This window comes from Lissotriton vulgaris, chromosome 5 (assembly GCF_964263255.1).
Source record: "Lissotriton vulgaris chromosome 5, aLisVul1.2, whole genome shotgun sequence".
NCBI classification, from domain to species: domain Eukaryota; kingdom Metazoa; phylum Chordata; class Amphibia; order Caudata; family Salamandridae; genus Lissotriton; species Lissotriton vulgaris.
The window spans coordinates 1,729,570,548-1,729,590,596 of record NC_141693.1 but is presented as its reverse complement, the minus strand read 5'-3'; positions in this window follow the sequence as shown (position 1 = coordinate 1,729,590,596).

Sequence of the window (20,049 nt, the reverse complement as noted above, 5' to 3'; positions counted from 1 at the left end):
AGGAAGGGTGATTTTTAATTGCCTAAGATCTTATTCTAGCCTGTCCCCTACCAATACGATTTTCATTCAGGGCAGGCTATGGTGGGACAGTGCCTGAATCTGCATGTGATCATGGGTAAGTATACCATCGGCAGGCCCTGCTCATGGTACCTGGCCTTCATGGATCTATCTACAAAGCTATGGCTTATACTGTTGGATTTTGGGGCTGACGTTGTCTTGGTGAATTTTCTGTATATTCTTCACAAGAATTTGTCCGCAATGGTGAGTTATGGTTCAGCAGGAGGAACTTCTGATAGTTTTCCCTTAGATAGAGGACTGCGCCAAGGGTGCATTTTGGCATCTTCATTGTTTAATATTTTCATCAATTCATTGAGTTTCAATCTGGCTAGTGCCACCAGTGATGCCCCAAAAATCGCAAACCTGTCTGTTCTGCTGTTACTTTATGCCGGCGACGCTATTTTAACCCCAGGAGATTTGCATACATTAGTGGAGTACTTTGTATCCTTTATGAGCAGGTTAGATTTGATTACTAACTTTGGGAAATCCCACATTATGGTGTGTGGTCCTAGTAGGCAACATATCTCCACTTTGTAATTCAGTGGCCATTCTCTGAGTAGTATGAGTAACTTCAGCTTTCTTGTTGTTGTCTTTGAGTTGGCAGGTTCTTGGCAGACACAATTCAACACCTCACGGCTGAAGTAAACCAGGGAGGCCGGTGCTATTTTTAATCTTCCTCAGACCTCTGGCTGAGTGACCATATCTCCCTACATTAAAATATATAATTCCCAGTGCGTTCCAGTAGCTTTACATGGTGCAGGGATTTGGAGGTATTACAACACTTCCTCTTTACAGATAGAGGAAAATCGCATATGTATACAACTTTTTTTTACCTTCCTCCCACCAGCTTCTAATCCATTAGACCTACCCTATATTACTGATGTAGTTAAGCTGGTCTCACTTTTGCTTTGGGTTAGTATTTGGTCCAATGCTGAGGCAAATCTTAACAGGAAGATAATTTCAGACTGTCTTCAATTAGACAAAGTCTTTCAATTCCCACCAGTCACTTTAATTAAGTCTGACAAGATGACGGTCAAGTCCCGCTTTCAAGAATTTTGTTTTTCCTAAAAATTGAACCGGGAACTCAGTAAAAGCCCCCCCAGAGATTACTTTATGTTTTTTGCTTCTCTGGAGCTTGTGTATCATTTATCCCTGGAACTCTCACGCTGGGAGAGATCGTTTTTCTTACGCTTTAGGGCAGGCACAGTGTGGCGTCATTTGTGCTTCTCAGAGGCCCTAACTTACTCGAGCATTAGCACGTTTGTTTGTCCTTGGAATGGGTTGTCTGACCAAACCGTAATGCATTTGATGTTTTTTGTAAATTTTACAGACCCTTTTTTATATTCTTTCTTAAACCAATGCTAAAGTTCCAAGAGTCTCAGAAGTGCATAGACAGATTATTATACCTGCAACTTCTAGGTAGACCTGATGTATGTTACAGAGTCTGTTCCTTCCTCAAAATGTCAGTAAGAAGTAGGACATGGATGGAAGATTAAGCTAAGGATCCACTAATGTATCTCTTGTTTATGCTATGTGCAAGTTGGATATATTCATTTTATAACACTAATGAACTGTTTATTACTTAATCTACTTTTACTGTAATTCTGTGTGTATTTTATTGTGTTTAGTTTAATAGGGCTCAAAACCTTTCGGTTTTGCTGAATTGACATATGCTTGAATTGTAATAATTTAATGTGCGTTTAGTATAAATACGTGGATTGCATCTTAGTGATTCACACATTTTTTCCTAACTTCACGGTTGGCTTGGTTGTAGACTGTCTTTGTAGTGGATGTGTAATTGTATTGTATTCTTTTATGATTTTTTGTTCTAAAATTGAAAAAATAAGAATTGATGTTGAAGAAAAGTCAGGAAGATGTTCAGGACACATGGACAACCAGTATTTGGCTTATCTGCAGAGTGCACAGAGCACTGGTCACATATTCCAGTTGCAAATGTGATTCTGTGAAAATGTGTGTGAAGGAGGTACACATTGTTCAAAATATTGGCACAGTCAAAGTAAATGAATATACAGTGCTTACAAGTAGCTGGATGCGTTCTATGTTTGGAGGGTTGTGAAGTGAAGATGTGAGCAAGTGGATTCAGAACAGAGTGAAAAGAGGGAGCTGAAGAGGAAAAAGATGAACTGTAAAATATGCAGATAGACGAGACATGGAAAGAAAAATGCTGTACATGTTCAACATAGAGTGAATATAACAGGAGTGATTGCTAAGGCTTTAACCATATCATGTTTGTACTGTTATTATGGAAATGGATGGATTCATCAATGAAAATTAAATTACATCCTAATTAACAGAATTGTCCGTTGTGAACTCCAAATAAACCCCAACTCGCAAATATGTGGTAAAGTGGATCTAAAGACCAATCAGGACATAGCACTCGTAGTGTTCATGCACTCTGCCTTGCCAGGCATCTGGACATGTTAACTATTGGCCACATTGTGTCGAGTTCGGGACCCCCCTATATTACCCTTTAGACAATTAATTTATGACTCCAAATGCAGCAACCAACTTTCTTCACCATATATGGTATGCCGGAAATATTTACAACCTATCATCTTTTGCATAATAGAAGAACACAGGCTGATTTCCCACCAGGAACATATAGTCTCAGAGCTGCTGTATTCACAACCAGTTTTTTTATTTCTTCAAAAGCATTGCAAGTTTCAATCAAATTGACCACCTTTCTTTAGTAAAGACCGTAAAGGATGTATGATCAAGGTGCACCCAGGGACAAATCTTGCATAAAATTCGCAAAGCCCTAGTAATTTGCATAGTGAATTCTTAGCATTGGGAAGTGGTACTGTTTGCATACCTTCCAGATTACAAAATGTCGGACGACTCTAGGACTCACAATACATTTTAGATGCCAAACAACACATTAAAGGAACATTAACGGAACAGGTAAGCAATACAACAAATAATGCCCAGCCCTAAAGATGATTCCCAGTATTACAGCACATGTGTTGATGGCCGTGCATACTACTTCTAGCTCGGTCCTTAACTTCTGATCATCTACCTCGAGGAACACCTTAAAACATGTTCTCCTTCGCCAAACCCTTCTCTGGTTGGTTTATTCTTAAGATCAAGTCACAGTGCCCTGGAACCTTTGCTGGTGAGTGTGCTGTATAAGTTCAGCCCAACCGACCAAGCAGTCAATGAAGTGTGTCCGTCCATTCCAGTTGTAATTTAGGTTACATATAGGTCTAAACGTTCAGATAATGTGGAAGCTGGCATGGCGATGTATGTTGTGTTGGGATAATTTACAAAACGACATCCTGCCAATATCTGCACCTCAAGGGATAATGATGCTCAAGAACGTAAGTGATATAACCGTACCTATGGTATTCTGTAACCATCAATAAGTCTGGGACACTGTCTTTGTCTAGTTCAAGTTCAAGTTTAGAATTTGTATAGCGCACTACTCACCCAGAGGGTCTCAAGGCGCTTGAGGGAGGGGGGGTACGTTACTTATCGAATATCCCGGTTTTTAGTTGTTTTCTGAAGGAGAGGTAGTTCTGTGGAAGGCGGAGGAGGGTGGGGAGAGAGTTCCAGGTCTTGGCCGCTAGGTAGGAGAAGGATCTTCCCCCCATGGTGGATCTTTGGATGCGTGTCAGCTTTGCTCGACAGCTCATGCAATATAGAGCGCCTTGGTGTGTCGACTGGGGGCTATTTGACAAAAGTGCATCCACAGGCAAAACGGAATGATGACTGAGACTCCTTGTTACAGCCCACTTAGCATAGTTCTTAGTTTTTCAAAGAGAATCCCCAAAATCAGGTGTTTGTTTCCGAAAAACAAAAAAGCAATGGCTTCCACACAAAGGAAGTTTTTTCTCCTAAAAGTGGAAGCCAACGTTGATTTTCCCAGACAGGAGTCTACATATGAAAACACTCCTACAATAGGCAGACCTCCCCGATGCACTAGGTCAGCAGCTACGATAGGCTGTTGACAGACTGGGGCCCAACTTCTAGCATTCATTAAATCTGCCCTCCAGAGTTACAGATAACGCATGTATTGGTAACACCGGAGGTGGAATTTCTTAAATTACCAGATGCTACGTTCAGATTGAGTATCAGAAAATTAAAGGCGGCCCTACTCGCAAGGAACCAGGGCATACAATATATTTAGAAATAACAATGGTTCCCGTGGGCATTGTAAAAAAGACTTAATAATATGCAAGCACAATGGCAAATTAAACTGGGAATGGGAACAAAATAATGTCTGTATTGAAAACATGCAGACTGTGCTCGGTGTCACATGAGCACAATCTGCATGTTTTCAATACAGACATTATTTTTGCAAGACAGTATTTGGCCTCTTTAGTGCGTTCTGTTTAACGTTTCTCTTTCGACATCCCATTCTCTGTTTAATTTGCCATTGTGCTTGTACATTATTAAGTATTCTTACATTGTCCACGAGAACTGTTGTTTTTCTAAATATAAGCTCTGAATGAGGCCATAAATGGAAAAGGGGAACTTTCAGAATGGGAGCCTCGGGAATCCAAAGAGGATCCAAACTTGAAATGACACGCTTAGTCTTCACCTTTTGGGGCATAGCAGGGGCACCAATCCTCCGTTGGAGCGGAGGAGCGGCACCCCATTTAAGGTACCCTCCCCAAAGAATGATGAATTAAATGGTAATACATTTTGTTTTTCATCCTCCCGTCCTGACGCTCGTGTCAGGACAGGGCGGGCCGCGGCTAAATGACGGCAGCAGTGAGGAGGGTGGGCTGTTTCTGCACTTTTCAAAGTGCGCCGTTCTTTTTGGCCGACTGTATTGTGATGGACAGCCACGTATGCGCACCTTGAAACCTCTAACCCAGTTGGGTCAGTGTAAGTGCAGGGATCCAGTGTACTTGGGAGTGGCAAGTGAGGCCACTCCCTCCAATCAAAACAATATGCCAATACTGCTCGGAATTTTTGTTGATTATGCAAAACAAGGGATGAGACACTTGCCTGCAAGGACCACTATTTCAGTCCAGCTTTGATTTCAAACACCTTTTTTATTAGCCAGCATGAGAGTCGCACCAGGTGTAACGCCCTGAGGTTCCCGGGATTGGGGACAGCCCGCAAATACTTTGACAACAGACAACCAATGAAAGCTTTACCAATTTAATGTTCAAAGGTAAAGAGTAATGCTTAATATAGTTACACACAATATAGTTAGTATCAAAGAGTGTCAACGATACCCAATCACAGCTCCGTGTGGATCTCACCGTCCTTCGCATGAACACCAGTCCCAGTGTTCTGCAAACGAAGGACACTGTGCTAAGTAGCGGTCGACAATGCCGTTCGACAGCTGTGATGGGTTCAATAGGCTGAGCCCAGGTCCTGATCTTCGGAAGGGCTCGGATGAAATTACCCAACGAGGGAAATGCCCAGCCGGGCCTTCTACCTTCCGTTTGAGTAATGGCAGGGAACAGCCGCTCGACCTGTACCACTTCGAGAGCCTTATCCTACTGTTTCTCAGGAAGCCCAAACAGTACGGCTCAGGCTGATTTCGGAACAAGGGGTTTTTGTTCTGATACACTGAGACGCGGAAAACACCTCAGTGGTGTGCGTCTCAGAGACGAGGATGTCTCAGACGCGGCAAACACCTCCGTGGTGTGCGTCCAAGACACAAGCTATAAGTCGAGTTCAAGAGCAACCAGAGAGCATACGCTCCATCTGGTTTCGGCGTCCTAAGGTGAATACCTACTTGGACACTTGGGAGGGAAATCCTACGACGCCAACAATAGTACGAATATCCGACACAGCGTCCTCGCGTCTGCCGGCTTATGTAGGCGTGTTCGTTCCGCTCTGCCTCCCGCTATGCATGCTGGTAATCGTAGTTCCCGCTGCTCCGCTCCGTACCTCGGGGTAGTTCGTGGGTCGAGGCGATCGTGACACCAGGATTGGTGCTCACACTGCAGCATCTGGTTGTGGTTTATAAGAGGTTCGGAGCTGAAGAATTCCGAAGACGTTGGTTAAAGTAAGTTGTTTGCACATGCCGGCCTGCAACCCCCTACACCAAGACTCGAGTCGGGGTACCACGCGGGTGGGTGGCGTCCCCCCACTTATTTTACTGTGAGCTCGATAACTGGAGCAAATGGAGCCACACATTCATTCTATGGCCTCTCTGGGGCGAGATCGGAGCCCATTCAGAACGCTGCTCACGCACTGGCTTCTCTGATGCAATCACATCTATGGGGTGAGCGAAGGGAGGAAATGAGTCTGATTGTGCAAGCCACCTTTCGTGACATCACTTCCTGTTGTGACATCAACGTCCCCCCACTTCTTTTTTTAGGACTTGTGCCCTGCCCTACATCCCCCCCAGATGCCAGCCACCAATGGAGAATAGATATAATTTGCATCTGCTCATGTCTTACAAACATACTCCCTTATTTAAGTGTTAGTATGGGGAACACACACTCAGCCCTTTATGCACAGTTTTGTAAAAAATTAAAAATACCTCCTGTTGATGTCTTGTGGATGCACGTGACAGAGGTGAAGTACATCCACAGGGTAGCTAACAACGGCAAGTGAACTGAAAGGGCATCCCACTATTCCTGGCAGGGTAGAGGGCTGTGGTTTTGCAGTGCCACTGCCAGCACAGGAGAGTGGGGCCTCTACTACATTATTTCTTTCCTGAACTTTTTTCTGTCTCGAGGTGGGATTTACCTCACAAGTACGACCGAGACGAGGACAAGTAGGAGTGGGAGTGATTACGATTACTGATAAGTAATACCTCTTCACATAGTCAGCACCTATTCCTACGTGTCTGTGGGAGTGGCATTGCCTCTAAAGTATTTATCTAAGAAAACAAGTGGTCCTTAGCATATAAGAATAAGAAAAGACAAAATATTGTATAGACCACAATGGGCTACTATATCATTTTAGATTCCTTGTCCAGCCGGGCAAGGAATGTTTATTGATTTGATAATTTTGTTGGATTTAGAAATACAACACATAACCCAGAACAATAGGGTTATAGTAGGGCACAGTCCTGTGCCGTACGTAGGGAAGAAGGGAAAGTAGGTGAAAGAAATATCAGGCAAACATGGTGAGCTTACAGGTCACTGATATAAATTTACATTGACAGTGTATCCTGGAGTTATTCATACAAACAATAATACAATAGGGTCATATGTATGAATTACTCTACAAGGAGTCGACGTTTCGATCCCAAGCTCAGTTATAGAGGGATCATCTTCAGGACATGAAAATAATTTTGCCTGAATAGAGCTTTTTAGAAAAACGCCAAGTTATTGTCTACGAAAGAACTCTTCAATTGGAGTGACCTGAATGTTGGGACCGCCGAGTGTAGCCCGTTTCTAGGTATTCCTTTAGTAAGGGGCAATATTTGAGGCGATGCTTGCGGGCTCAGTGAAGGTACCTGGGTTCCTCATTCAGTCTTTGCGTCACTGCGGATTACTTTAAAATAACTCAAAGGGTGCGCCGGAGTTATGCATAGAGTATGCCATTGCCACGATTTTCTACACGCATTAATTGCGTTGCAGGTGAATAAGCGTCCTCAATTGGGAAGCACTTATTGGGAATAATGGCTTGTGATCTCAAGTTGTAGGCTTCTGCCAGATACGATCACGTAAGGATTCCGGTTACAGCTGTGGTGCACGCCCCTTGGGGGTCGCGGGCTGCTGGGAGAGCGATCTCCGATTAGAGTTCTTTTGAAATATGATGCAGGCGTGCGGCGTGGTTGATGGCGCCGAATTAGCGGGACGGCCAGATCGATGACTGGTCCGCGGTGATTGAGTAGATACTCGTCATACGCCGATCCTGCCAGATACAGACCGGCGTATGACGAGTATCTACTCAATCACCGCGGACCAGTCATCGATCTGGCCGTCCCGCTAATTCGGCGCCATCAACCACGCCGCACGCCTGCATCATATTTCAAAAGAACTCTAATCGGAGATCGCTCTCCCAGCAGCCCGCGACCCCGAAGGGGCGTGCACCACGGCTGTAACCGGAATCCTTACGTGATCGTATCTGGCAGAAGCCTACAACTTGAGATCACAAGCCATTATTCCCAATAAGTGCTTCCCAATTGAGGACGCTTATTCACCTGCAACGCAATTAATGCGTGTAGAAAATCGTGGCAATGGCATACTCTATGCATAACTCCGGCGCACTCTTTGAGTTATTTTAAAGTAATCCGCAGTTACGCAAAGACTGAATGAGGAACCCAGGTACCTTCACTGAGCCCGCAAGCATCGCCTCAAATATTGCCCCTTACTAAAGGAATACCTAGAAACGGGCTACACTCGGCGGTCCCAACATTCAGGTCACTCCAATTGAAGAGTTCTTTCGTAGACAATAACTTGGCGTTTTTCTAAAAAGCTCTATTCAGGCAAAATTATTTTCATGTCCTGAAGATGATCCCTCTATAACTGAGCTTGGGATCGAAACGTCGACTCCTTGTAGAGTAATTCATACATATGACCCTATTGTATTATTGTTTGTATGAATAACTCCAGGATACACTGTCAATGTAAATTTATATCAGTGACCTGTAAGCTCACCATGTTTGCCTGATATTTCTTTCACCTACTTTCCCTTCTTCCCTACGTACGGCACAGGACTGTGCCCTACTATAACCCTATTGTTCTGGGTTATGTGTTGTATTTCTAAATCCAACAAAATTATCAAATCAATAAACATTCCTTGCCCGGCTGGACAAGGAATCTAAAATGATATAGTAGCCCATTGTGGTCTATACAATATTTTGTCTTTTCTTATTCTTATATGCTAAGGACCACTTGTTTTCTTAGATAAATACTAGATACCCATGGTCCCGAGCCATTTACTGGGTTCTCCTTGTTTCCCTCTAATTGCCCCTAAAGTAAGCACTGGATGAGAAAAGGAAAAGCAAGCCTTACAGCGCCACACTGGCCAGGAATGCTCATTTGAAGGCAACGCGCCCTTTTGTGTTGATAATTTACTAAAGCCTCGAGTGTCAATTCAGCATTAAATCCTTCTGACGTCACATCATTAGGTACCGTGATAAGTGGTACAATTATTTGCAGTGCTCTGAAATCACAAACCCGTAGTACTGAGAGAGCGCAAATTTGAATAAAAATTAGGTATAGGCCATATTTACAAGCACATCATATAACGTAGGAATGAAATGTATATCGTAATGTGAAGTTGACACTTATAACATATAGATAACCGATATAATCCAAAGTAATATAGGAAATGTAACTGTATTCACTTTAGGACATGTATTAGATTTAGAAGGCCCGTATACGTAGTGGGCTAATGTAGAAATATGTAGAAATGCTTACGAAATGTAGAACGTGCAAAGTAGAATTCATGTACGTGTGTAACCTTAAACGGAGAAGTGGTGAGAAATGAAACGTGAAGAAATGTGTAGAACATGTATAACACGATAGCGAATGAGAATTTAAAGTTATACTCTATGTAGTTTGTATTCTATGATGGTGCATTCACTTATATTCTATGTAAAGGATTTGTTAAAAACGAATATATAAATGTGTGTTAAAGGTTATACTGTGTAGAAGGCTTTTTGTAAGAATGTTAGAAATGTTTAGGTCATTTGTGATTTTAACCCGACTGACCAAGGCTTCGTAGGAGCGCAGTCCAATGTGTGTAATTTAGAGGACTCACAGGAGTCGTAAATAGCTTGATGTGGACTTGAGAGCCAAGAAGTCTAGCACTTGTTAGATTTAGGGTGACAACGCTGGACGAGGTTTATGCCCTGAACGTGATAAGAAGCGCTTAGGATTTGAGACTTGTTTTGAATGACCATTCACAGGACCTAGAAGGGTTAAAGAATTTCAGTTGTAAGTTCAAGTCTTGTTTAAGTTCATATGACTCTTGATCTGAAAGTGTCAGTAGAAGTCGCCAACAAGAAGATGAAGATGACATCTAAAGAAGAAAGGTCAACTTAGCGGACGGCGAAAGAGATGAAGCAATGGACGAAGCTAGAAGCTGACATCATCGGGGAAAGTCCGTGGTGGGCGTCAAGGGGCGTTCCACCCACACACTGATTGTGTATTTTAGGGACAGCACCCCGGGGATAAGATAGCAATTAGCTCAGAGCGCAAGGGAGCAGTAGGCCGAGGACCCTTAGAGAGCTGATGGGTAGGCAGCAAGGGTACTGCTTCTTAAAACTTAAGTTACCTTTAGAGGCTAAGAGAGTTTGAACTTCTTTGGGAGTCAAACTGCTGACACCTTTTTAGGTTAGGGACTTGCGAAGTAGGGATGTCACTTAGTATAGAGTAGGGACAGATTTAACTCGATTTAAATTTTCTCTTTCTGTAGATGACGCAAAGGAACCACTTCACATCGATGCTTTAATCTGGAGATTCTGGAATTGATATTGTATTCTTTTTGTATACCTTTTGAGATTTATCCTGAGAGGATTGTAATTCGCATTTAAATTTGACTTTTATATAAAACTTTCAAAACTTTATCAGTTGTAAGTGGTTCTTCAGAGTGGTGTCAGTTTATGGGGTTTATCTAACCTATGTGGGGGTTGTCTTTTACTCAATGACAGATACCAACGGTCCAAAATAGATGAATGAGATAAGTAATTAATTGGATCATAAATTGATATCAAAATCTCATTCCCCGCAGTTGGTAGCAGAGTAATGATGGTTATCTTCTTGAGGAAGACGACCTAGGCCAGGTTTAGTTTACCCCAAGGTCCCTAGTCATCGACGACCAGAAGAAGAATTGCAGCCGAAGACGGTGCTGACGGTGCGACGAGAGAAAAGCAGCAGAGTCGGTCGAGAGTGAGTATAAGGGTCATGCGTTGTAAGATTGCGGTGTTTTATGTTGTTCCTGTGTTGTAATGTCAAGCGGAGTTGAATGCCTGTAGTGTGATTGAGGGAAGGTTGTGAGCGCGCGCAACCGGATGAAATCTTAAGCTCCAGGGAAGGACTTAAGTGGTTCGGGTGTATCGAACACCCAGAGTAATTTGACTACCATTGAAAGGGGGTCATGAGGTACCATTGATTTCCCGACAGACCGATGATAGGGGGAGCGTAAGAGTGAGTGAATGAGTAACGGACGCTGGTCGTACGTTTACTGTGTGTAAGTAACCTATCAGTTGAGGCGATCGTCCGACCGTCAGAGGGAAGACGTTTCGTCAGTTGAGGTAGCAATTACAGTTAGACTGTGGCCGTACAGTCAGAGAAAAGTGATCGCTTGGACGGAAGTAGTCATTTTTCAGCGTATGAATGAAAACACATGCGAAATCGTGAGACGAATTGAGAAAGAAGGAGAACTGCTGCAGAGGGAACGAGTGACGTCAGTATAGCTGAGATTGGTTAGTTTGTCAGACGTCAGTGGAGAGTCGCACTGAGATAGGCTGATTAGCAAGAGCCGCGTAGGGATTGGTTGTTGGTTGTCATTCGGGACGTAAACAAGGAAGAGTAAGAGGAAAATCGTAAAGTATCAAAAATGAAGTGTTTTAAGAGTTTAAGAGCACTCTTTAGGAGGAATAGAAGAAACGTATATGCCGGAGAGGAAGCTCCATCAGAAGGCACACCAGCTTATTATATGGCAGTGAATGTAGGCTTGCACTCGATATTATGGATTTCCGAGTGGAATAAGCTAACTGAAGGGAATAAGGAATTGACGTTTCCGAGATTCGGAACGTTTAAGTTAGATGTGTTAAATGAACTAAAAGCGGTAATGCTTGCAACAAGACCTCTACCGAGGCCAACACAGTTCGAAGCACTTAGTGTATGGTTTAGAACAGCACACGAAAAGAGCGTAAAGAGGCGTCAAGAAAGAGTGAGAAGATCGGTAAAAGCAGTGCAGGATGCTAAATGGGACGATGAAGCTAAGAAATGGAGGGTACAGAAGATAGAAGCAGACAAACTGTACCCGATGCTGGAAGTTACGGGAGAAAAGAAACCTCTAGAAGAAGATGAGGAAAGCGAGACAGAAGAGGACCTGATAGAGAGGCTATTAACGGATAGACCACCTCCGTACAGCGGAGGGGCCGCAAGTCCTATATTACCACAAGAGGACGGAGCTAGATGGGGGGAATATAAATCGATCCCAGTAACAGGGTGGGATGCCAGGAAAGAGGAGGAAATACCTCAATCTAGTTCCGAACAGAGAGTAGTGGGAAGATTCGTGGTCCAGAAAATGCCAGAAACGCAATATGCAAGATCGTACCAAATGCCAGATGCTCTACAAGTACCGGTTACCATAGGCCCTATTGTGTCAATCTACAACCCAGAAGGGGTCCAGCAGGAGGAACAGGCACGATGGGACAGGGAAAGAGCAGAGATGGAGAATAGGAATACCATGATGAATCCTCAGAGACAGAGATTAGCACCGATGAGTCGGAGTACCCCATTGGATGCCGCAATAGGTCCCTGGGTAGAACAAAGGGGTCAAAGAGGGCCAATGGACTTAAGGGGACCAAAACCGAAAACCCATAAGGAACTAAGGGAATACCTGAAAGAATGGGATACTGCCGAAGAGGCTCGGAATAAAAGTTTAGAAACAGGAGCAGAGTGGAGAGACCAGGATAACCGGATCCTCTCTCATTGTGGAGCTGGCGAAAGCAGCCCGGAGTGGGAGAGAGGGAGTCAGGAAAACAGAGGAAATAATTGCCCTACTATTAGCGGCAATAGGCAAATGTGCGACGACAGGAGTACAGGGTGTGGCGAAGTGCCTCGCGTCACCTTTAGTGAAGGGGAACGAAGGACGCAGGAGTACCGTAATACTTTCAGATGCACTCACCATACCCCGAGTGAAACGGTGCAACATTGGAATCACGGGAACATAGAGAGTCGTGAAGGGTCTCGCCATGCATCCGGTGATCATGAGCGAAGTCACGAGAATATAGGGAGTCGCGAAACGTCTCGCCATACTTCTGGTGATCAGGATCGAGATCGCGGGAGCATGGGGAGCCATGAAGGACCTTATCGGTTATTGAGCGACACCAGACAGCAAGCGAGTTACAGTGATTTAGAACAGAACGGTGGATCCTATCTCGTATCTGGAGAAACCGAGCCGAAAAAACGAAGTGTAGGGATGGGGGATGGAGTAATGTTCCACCACACCCCACGGGAAGATGGAAAGGCTTGGGATCTAGAGAGATGGGAACAAAGGGATGGAAAGAAAACTCCTCATAACTCACCTGTGCTTAGGCGTAGGGCGCATAGTGGAGGTGAGAGGGGTATGAGCGAACCACCTAGGACTGACATACTGAGAGCTGAAATAAAAGCAAGACGGATTGATGTAATGAGCTTAAAATCAGACTTGGACGAAATAATAGACGGCACAGTGGCAATAGAGAGGTTGGAACTGTACGCACCAGATGAAATATTGTTCTTATCCAAGGATGTTACTCGGAGAGCGAGGTCAGCTCATGAAAATTTATCTAATTTGGCAAATAGGTATATGATAGACCTGTCACGAACCAAAGCTTTACAGCCCAATCATAGGCTAAATTGCACAGACCTCGATTTGGATGAACGTAGAACGATTGGACTAAGAGTACACATACGGGAACTAGTCATGTGTATTAGAATATGGAGAGATCTGGATAGATGGGAGGAAAAGTGGTCTAAGAGGGGATCTGTCAGAAGAAGTACAATGGTGAAGTCCCAGGACACAGACCTAATGCGAATGGAAGCTTTCCCTTTGCGAGAAATCGCGAACGGAAACTACGTTCACGTACCCTGGAGTAGGGGGGATTTGGCGGCATTTACCAATTCCTTCCCAAAACTTAGAGAAAATCCCGTTGAGTGGTACAAGCAGGTAGAGAGATTCGTGAAGATCTCTAAGGTACTGTGGATCGATTTGAACACCTTGTTCGATATCGTAGTACCCGGAGATTTGTGGACGGTATGCAAACTTAATGTTGAATGGCCTACTTGCGAGCCTCCGAGAGATATTCGGACAAATGGTCCGTCAGACAGAGTCATGGAAAAATACGAAAGAGTAATAACATGGCTGAAAGAGAAGGTGCCAGTACAAGACATAGACTGGGTTAAGATAGATCGAACAACTCAGGAGCCCAAAGAGACAGTTCACGAGTTCTATGAGAGGCTACTGAAAGCATTTAAACAATATAGTGGGTTAGACGTAATGGATCCTAAGGACATAGGACAGTTTGTGTCGAAGTTTGTTTTAGGATTGAGACCAGACATAAGCCTGATGATACAACAGCATCTGATCTGTTGGCAGAATAAACCTTTAGATGAAATTCTGAGGTATGCAAGGTACTGTAGCGACGAAATAGATTCAAAGGCAAAGAAACTCAAGGAAAAGCTAATGCTGGTACAAATGCAAGCAGCTGGAAAGGGTGGACAGCGGCAACAGGGAACAGGAACGCAAGTAAAGAAACAGAATAATCAGAGCAGAGATGAGGAAGAAAGACCGAGACCGAGAATGGATATCGCGACACTGAAAAAGACAACAAGGTGTCATCAGTGTAACGAAGTGGGACATTGGAGACGCGAGTGTCCTTACAATGTTGAGACAGGGGAATTAGAACAAGAGGAGGAAGAGGTACAGAATAACGTGGTTAAGGGAGCCGCAGCCCCGAAGGGAAAGTTTATCAAAGGGGGGACTCAGACTCCTCGAGCCCCGTTTCCTCAACCACCTCGCATTACAAATGGAGGGAAAACCTATAGACAAATGCCATTGTTTGTAGGAGGAGAAGAATGCTACTACGTTGATCCTCTTACAGGGGCAACGAGTAAATAGAGAGGAAGACTGTACTCTAGGAGCAGCCCTGGAGGTAGATCAGAGAGGACCATACGTAGAGGCTGAAGTAGCTGGATGTCCTACAACCTTTTTGGTGGATACAGGGGCCACTCGATCCACGTTGAGATCAGCGGTAGTCCCAGGTCTGCCAATATCGGGAGAGACGATTCAGGTGGTAGGAGTCGCAAACAAGAGGATGACTAATCCTCTGACCGAACCAGTGTCAGTAAAAATAGGGAATTACAGTGACGAACATCAGTTTGTGATCTGTGATTCTAGCCCTGTGTGTTTGTTAGGAAGAGATCTATTGTGTAAACTGAATTGCACAATACATTGCACACCTGAAGGAGTAGAAGTGCAGACCAATGATGAGGATGCTGATTTTAAAATTGTAAACTCGCAAGAGTGCGTGGAACTATATCCTACCTTAACAGTGGAGGAACTTCCACAGGATTTGAGGGAGAAAGTGTTAGCTGAGGTGTGGGATTTTACTGGAGAAGAAATAGGACTGATCAAAGGAGTAGAACCAGTAAAGATCCTGGTAAGACCCAATGCTGAGTATCCAAGAACTCCACAATACAAGTTGACTCCAGAGACGATTGCAGGAATAAAGCCTGTGATCGAATCTATGATTAAACAGGGAATACGGAAGGAAATCGTGGGTAGTCCATGTAACTCCCCGATTATGGGTTTGCAGAAGCCTAGTGGAAAATACAGAATAGTGCAGGATCTTCGAAAGATTAATAATATAGTTGTCTCATGTTGTCCAGTGGTACCGAATCCATCAGTGATATTATTTCAGATACCGTTCCAAGCTGAATGGTTTACAGTGATAGATTTGTGCCAGGCTTTCTTTTCGATACCTTTAGATGAAGAGAGCCAGTATCTTTTCGCTTTTAAACTGGAAGATCGCGTCTTAACATGGTGTCGTATCCCTCAGGGGTATACAGAAAGCCCATCGATCTTTAACCAGCTATTAAAAAGAAATCTTGAAAGTCTAGTACTGCCCAAGAACTCGGTTCTAGTCCAGTACATAGACGACCTCCTAGTTGCGTCAAAAACTGAGGAAGCTTGCAGAGAAGACACCATAACCTTGTTAAATCACTTGGCCGAGAACGGACACAAGGTGTCTCCAAGCAAATTGCAATATTGCATGACTGAGGTGCAATACTTGGGCCATAGGATTGAAAAGGGAAAGCGGAAGGTGTCTCCAGACAGAATAGAGGCGATCATGAAAATGAACGCGCCTACAACACAAAGAGAAGTCAGGATGTTTCTAGGTATGGTCGGTTATTGTCGGCAGTGGATAGCCAATTTCTCACTGAAGGCAAAACCTTTGTTGCAACTGACGCATAAAGGAGTAAGTGATCCGGTACCATGGGACAAAGATTGTTTGATGGCGTTTTTGCAGCTGAGGGAGGACTTATGTCGTGCCCCGGCCTTAGGAATGCCTGATTACACAAAACCATTTTTGCTTTACTGCTGCGAAAGAGAGGGATGCGCGTTAGCAGTTTTAGCTCAGATCCACAGAGATGCGCGCAGGCCAGTGGCGTATTTCTCGGCTACATTAGATCCAGTAGCCGCAGCGTTGCCCGGATGTCTAAAATCCGTAGCTGCAACGGGTGTCAGCATTGAACGTTCTGAAAGCGTAGTCATGGGTCACCAGTTAGAGGTATACGTACCGCATTCTGTAGAATTGTTAATGACCAGGACTAAGACTCAGCATCTGACAAATAGCAGGCTCACACGCTACGAGCAAGTCATACTGGCTGCCGAGAATGTGACCCTAAAAAGATGCTCCGTCTTGAATCCTGCAACTTTGATGCCACTTCCAAACGAGATCGATGACGAAGTTTGTACAGATCATGACTGCCTTGATGTGACTGAACTATGCACCAAACCGAGACCCGATATTGTGGATGAGCCATTGACTGACCCCGATGAAATTTTCTTTGTTGATGGTTCATGTGTAAGAGACAATATCGGTCAGCTGAGAGCAGCTTATGCAGTTTGCACAATTACGAGAGTAATAGAAGCCGCTTGCCTGGAAGGAGCACACTCCGCTCAGGTAGCTGAAATTGTTGCTTTGACTCGTGCTTGCTTAGCGGGCGACAAACTTCGAGTCACCATATACACCGATAGCCAGTATGGTTTCGGGGTAGTTCATGATTACGGGCAGTTATGGTCTCAAAGAGGTTACATGACCTCCTCGGGTTCTCCCATTAGGAATGGGGAATTCGTGAGACTTTTGTTAGAAGCATTGCAAGGCCCATCAGCTATTGCAGTGGTTAAATGTGCAGCGCATACAAAGAACGTTGACTTTGTGTCACTAGGTAACCGCTATGCGGATGAAGTAGCGCGTTACTGCGCAGAACAGGGATATTCTCACACTGATGCAAAAGTGGGGGGAATCCAAGAAAGAACTGAATTGACAATGTTGTTGGATACTGTAGATACATGGGATGAATTAAGAAGTGTTCAGGAAAATGCACCAGATGATGAGAAAAAGAGTTGGGAAACAGCAGGTTGTTCCAGAAGTGAGATGAATTTCTGGATCTCCGCAGATGGGAGAGCAGTTTTACCAAATGAACTTGTTAGTCCAATGGCAAGGAAATTGCATGGATCAGCACACATAGGTAGAGATGCTATGGTGAGAGTATTCAGACAAACGTGGTTTAATCCAAAGTTTAGAGTAGCGGCAGAAGCAGTGTGTCAGAGATGTACGATCTGTCAGCAGCTAAACGTAGGAAAGAGAACACCAGTCACACTGAGTCACATTGGGAGGTCTGGGGGGCCTTTCAATAGAATGCAGCTTGATTTCATAGAAATGCCTAAATGCAATAGACTCAGATACGTTCTAGTGATTGTTTGTATATTTTCTAGATGGGTTGAGGCTTACCCTACACGTAGATGCGATACACTTACAGTAGCAAAATTGTTACTTAGAGAGTTGATACCGAGGTTTGGGGTGCCATCCTCTTTGGAATCGGACAGAGGAACTCATTTTAACAGCGAAATAGTGAAGATGCTATGTTCAGCTTTGAGTATCGATCAGAAATTACATTGCAGCTATCGACCAGAAGCTTCAGGGATTGTAGAGCAAATCAACAGCACGATAAAGTCCAGACTTGCCAAAGTTTGTTCAGCAACATCCCTGAGTTGGCCAGACGCACTTCCAGTGGTTCTTATGAGCATACGTAGCACACCAGATAGAAAAACAGGTCTCTCTCCACATGAAGTGCTAATGGGGAGAGCCATGAGATTGCCATCGGTTCCGACTGCAGCTCTAGTGAACATCACAGACGATTTGATCTTGGACTACTGTAAGGGACTATCTGATGCCGTTAATTCTGTGTCCCTCCAGGTCCAGGCTGCAGAGGTTCCATCAGCACAAGATTTGTGCCATGACCTGAGTCCGGGAGACTGGGTCCTGGTGAAGAAGCATGTCAGAAAGAGCTGCTTAGACGTGCGCTGGAGAGGACCGTTTCAAGTCATACTTGTGACGAATACCGCAGTAAAGTGTGGAGGCCTGCCAAACTGGATACACGCCTCACACACCCGAAGAGTGCCAACACCTCTAGAAGAAACAGCTCCTCTCTCGGATGAGAATCCGGCGGAAAGCGGAGAAGCTATAGAGGGGGAAAGCCAAGCTGTGGAGGTGATCGAAGAGGCTGAGATTGAGACGGAACAGGTCGACGAAGGTCAGGACATTAGTGAGACCGAAGTCGCCTCAGGAGAAGAAAGTAATTGGGAGTCCGACACAGATATCGAACAAACTGAGAGTGACCAAGAGACAGGTCCAAGAACAAGGAGCAGAAGGACAAAGAGAGACGAAGCCAGTTGGCCGGAGAGAAGGAAAGGGCCAAGCTCGGAAGAAAAGCAAGAAAGAACTCTTGTCCCGATTGCTGAAGAATCGGATCAGGAAGAGGAAACTACAGACTCAGGAACTGAAAGTCCAAGGAGATCGAGAAGGGTACGTGTGCCCTGCAGAAGGTACGCCACCCCAGAGTGGACTTATCTAGCAGATGTCTTGGGGACAGAAATCTGGGAGAGTGAAGAAAGTGAAAGTAATCGATCACGATCCATTTGTGGCAGTAGAGATATGGATGTTGACGCCTGGACTCGAGACTGAGGGATTACTGACTTTCACACTTCCCATACCCCCATATTTGAGTCAAATTCAAGATCTAGTGCTAAATAGATTACAATTTCCAACTTTTGGTCAGCAAATTCCGGAAGAAGAAGAGAAAGTTATTCGTTTTGAATTATTAGAAATTGTTGTGAAATCTGCAGGTGAGAGAATAATTGTTGATGCATGAAGACTTTTGTATATAAGTTATAAAGAAGAAGATAACCTAGCGCCGAGTGGAAAGAAGAATAAATTTAGGGATTACATTTAGAGGAAGGAGAAGGGTTAGGGTTGTCTGTTGCTTAAAAGAGAAAAGGACGTTGTTGCGAAAAAGAGACTTTGTTGCTAAGGAGCACTTTACAGACTGAAAAAGCAAACAAAGAAACCAAAGACTGGAAAAGAAAAACTTTTTCGCAAAAGAAGAGCTACGCTGTTTTGATAACATGGAGAACGGCAACCCAAACCGAAAAGCTAGATGTATAATAGGTACACTTATAGCAATAGTAATATTTCTCATAATTACAGTAGTGACAATATCATACATAATAGGACATGAAACCGATAAAGAAACAGCAGATGTACAGCCTGTAACGACTTTGAAACCTGCTCTTGTAGGGAAGAACGAGGAGAGCAATGTGATCCGTGAAAAGGCGTTACTAGCAGATGAAGCTCGTAGGTTACATGTAGACGAGTCACAAGGAAACTTTAGGTCAAATGCATATGCTAAACTGTTGTACGAGTATATTGATGCCATGGAGGCCAAAGATTGCTATGTTTGTATGCAATTGCCGGCTTCTGTAGACGAAGGCATTAGATATCATCATCTCCCATTGACTTATGGGATAACATGTAGTTTACTGCTTAGTATATTTTATGGTAGAGAAGGTTTTGAGTACTACTTTTCAAATTATGATTCGGTACTGCCTGAAGTTCCGAATTATAAACAAATGAATAAGTGGGACTATTACAAAAAGGAGGATAGACTAGCCAAATTCTTTCTTCCATGGGATACATTAGATACATCATATGCACGCAGAAATAACCTAACTTGCAAGGTGTCAGAGGTTGAGAAGAAGTTCATAGGACAAGTAGATGATAGATACAGAAGGCAGAAGATTCTGAAAATGTCAGGACAATGGAAA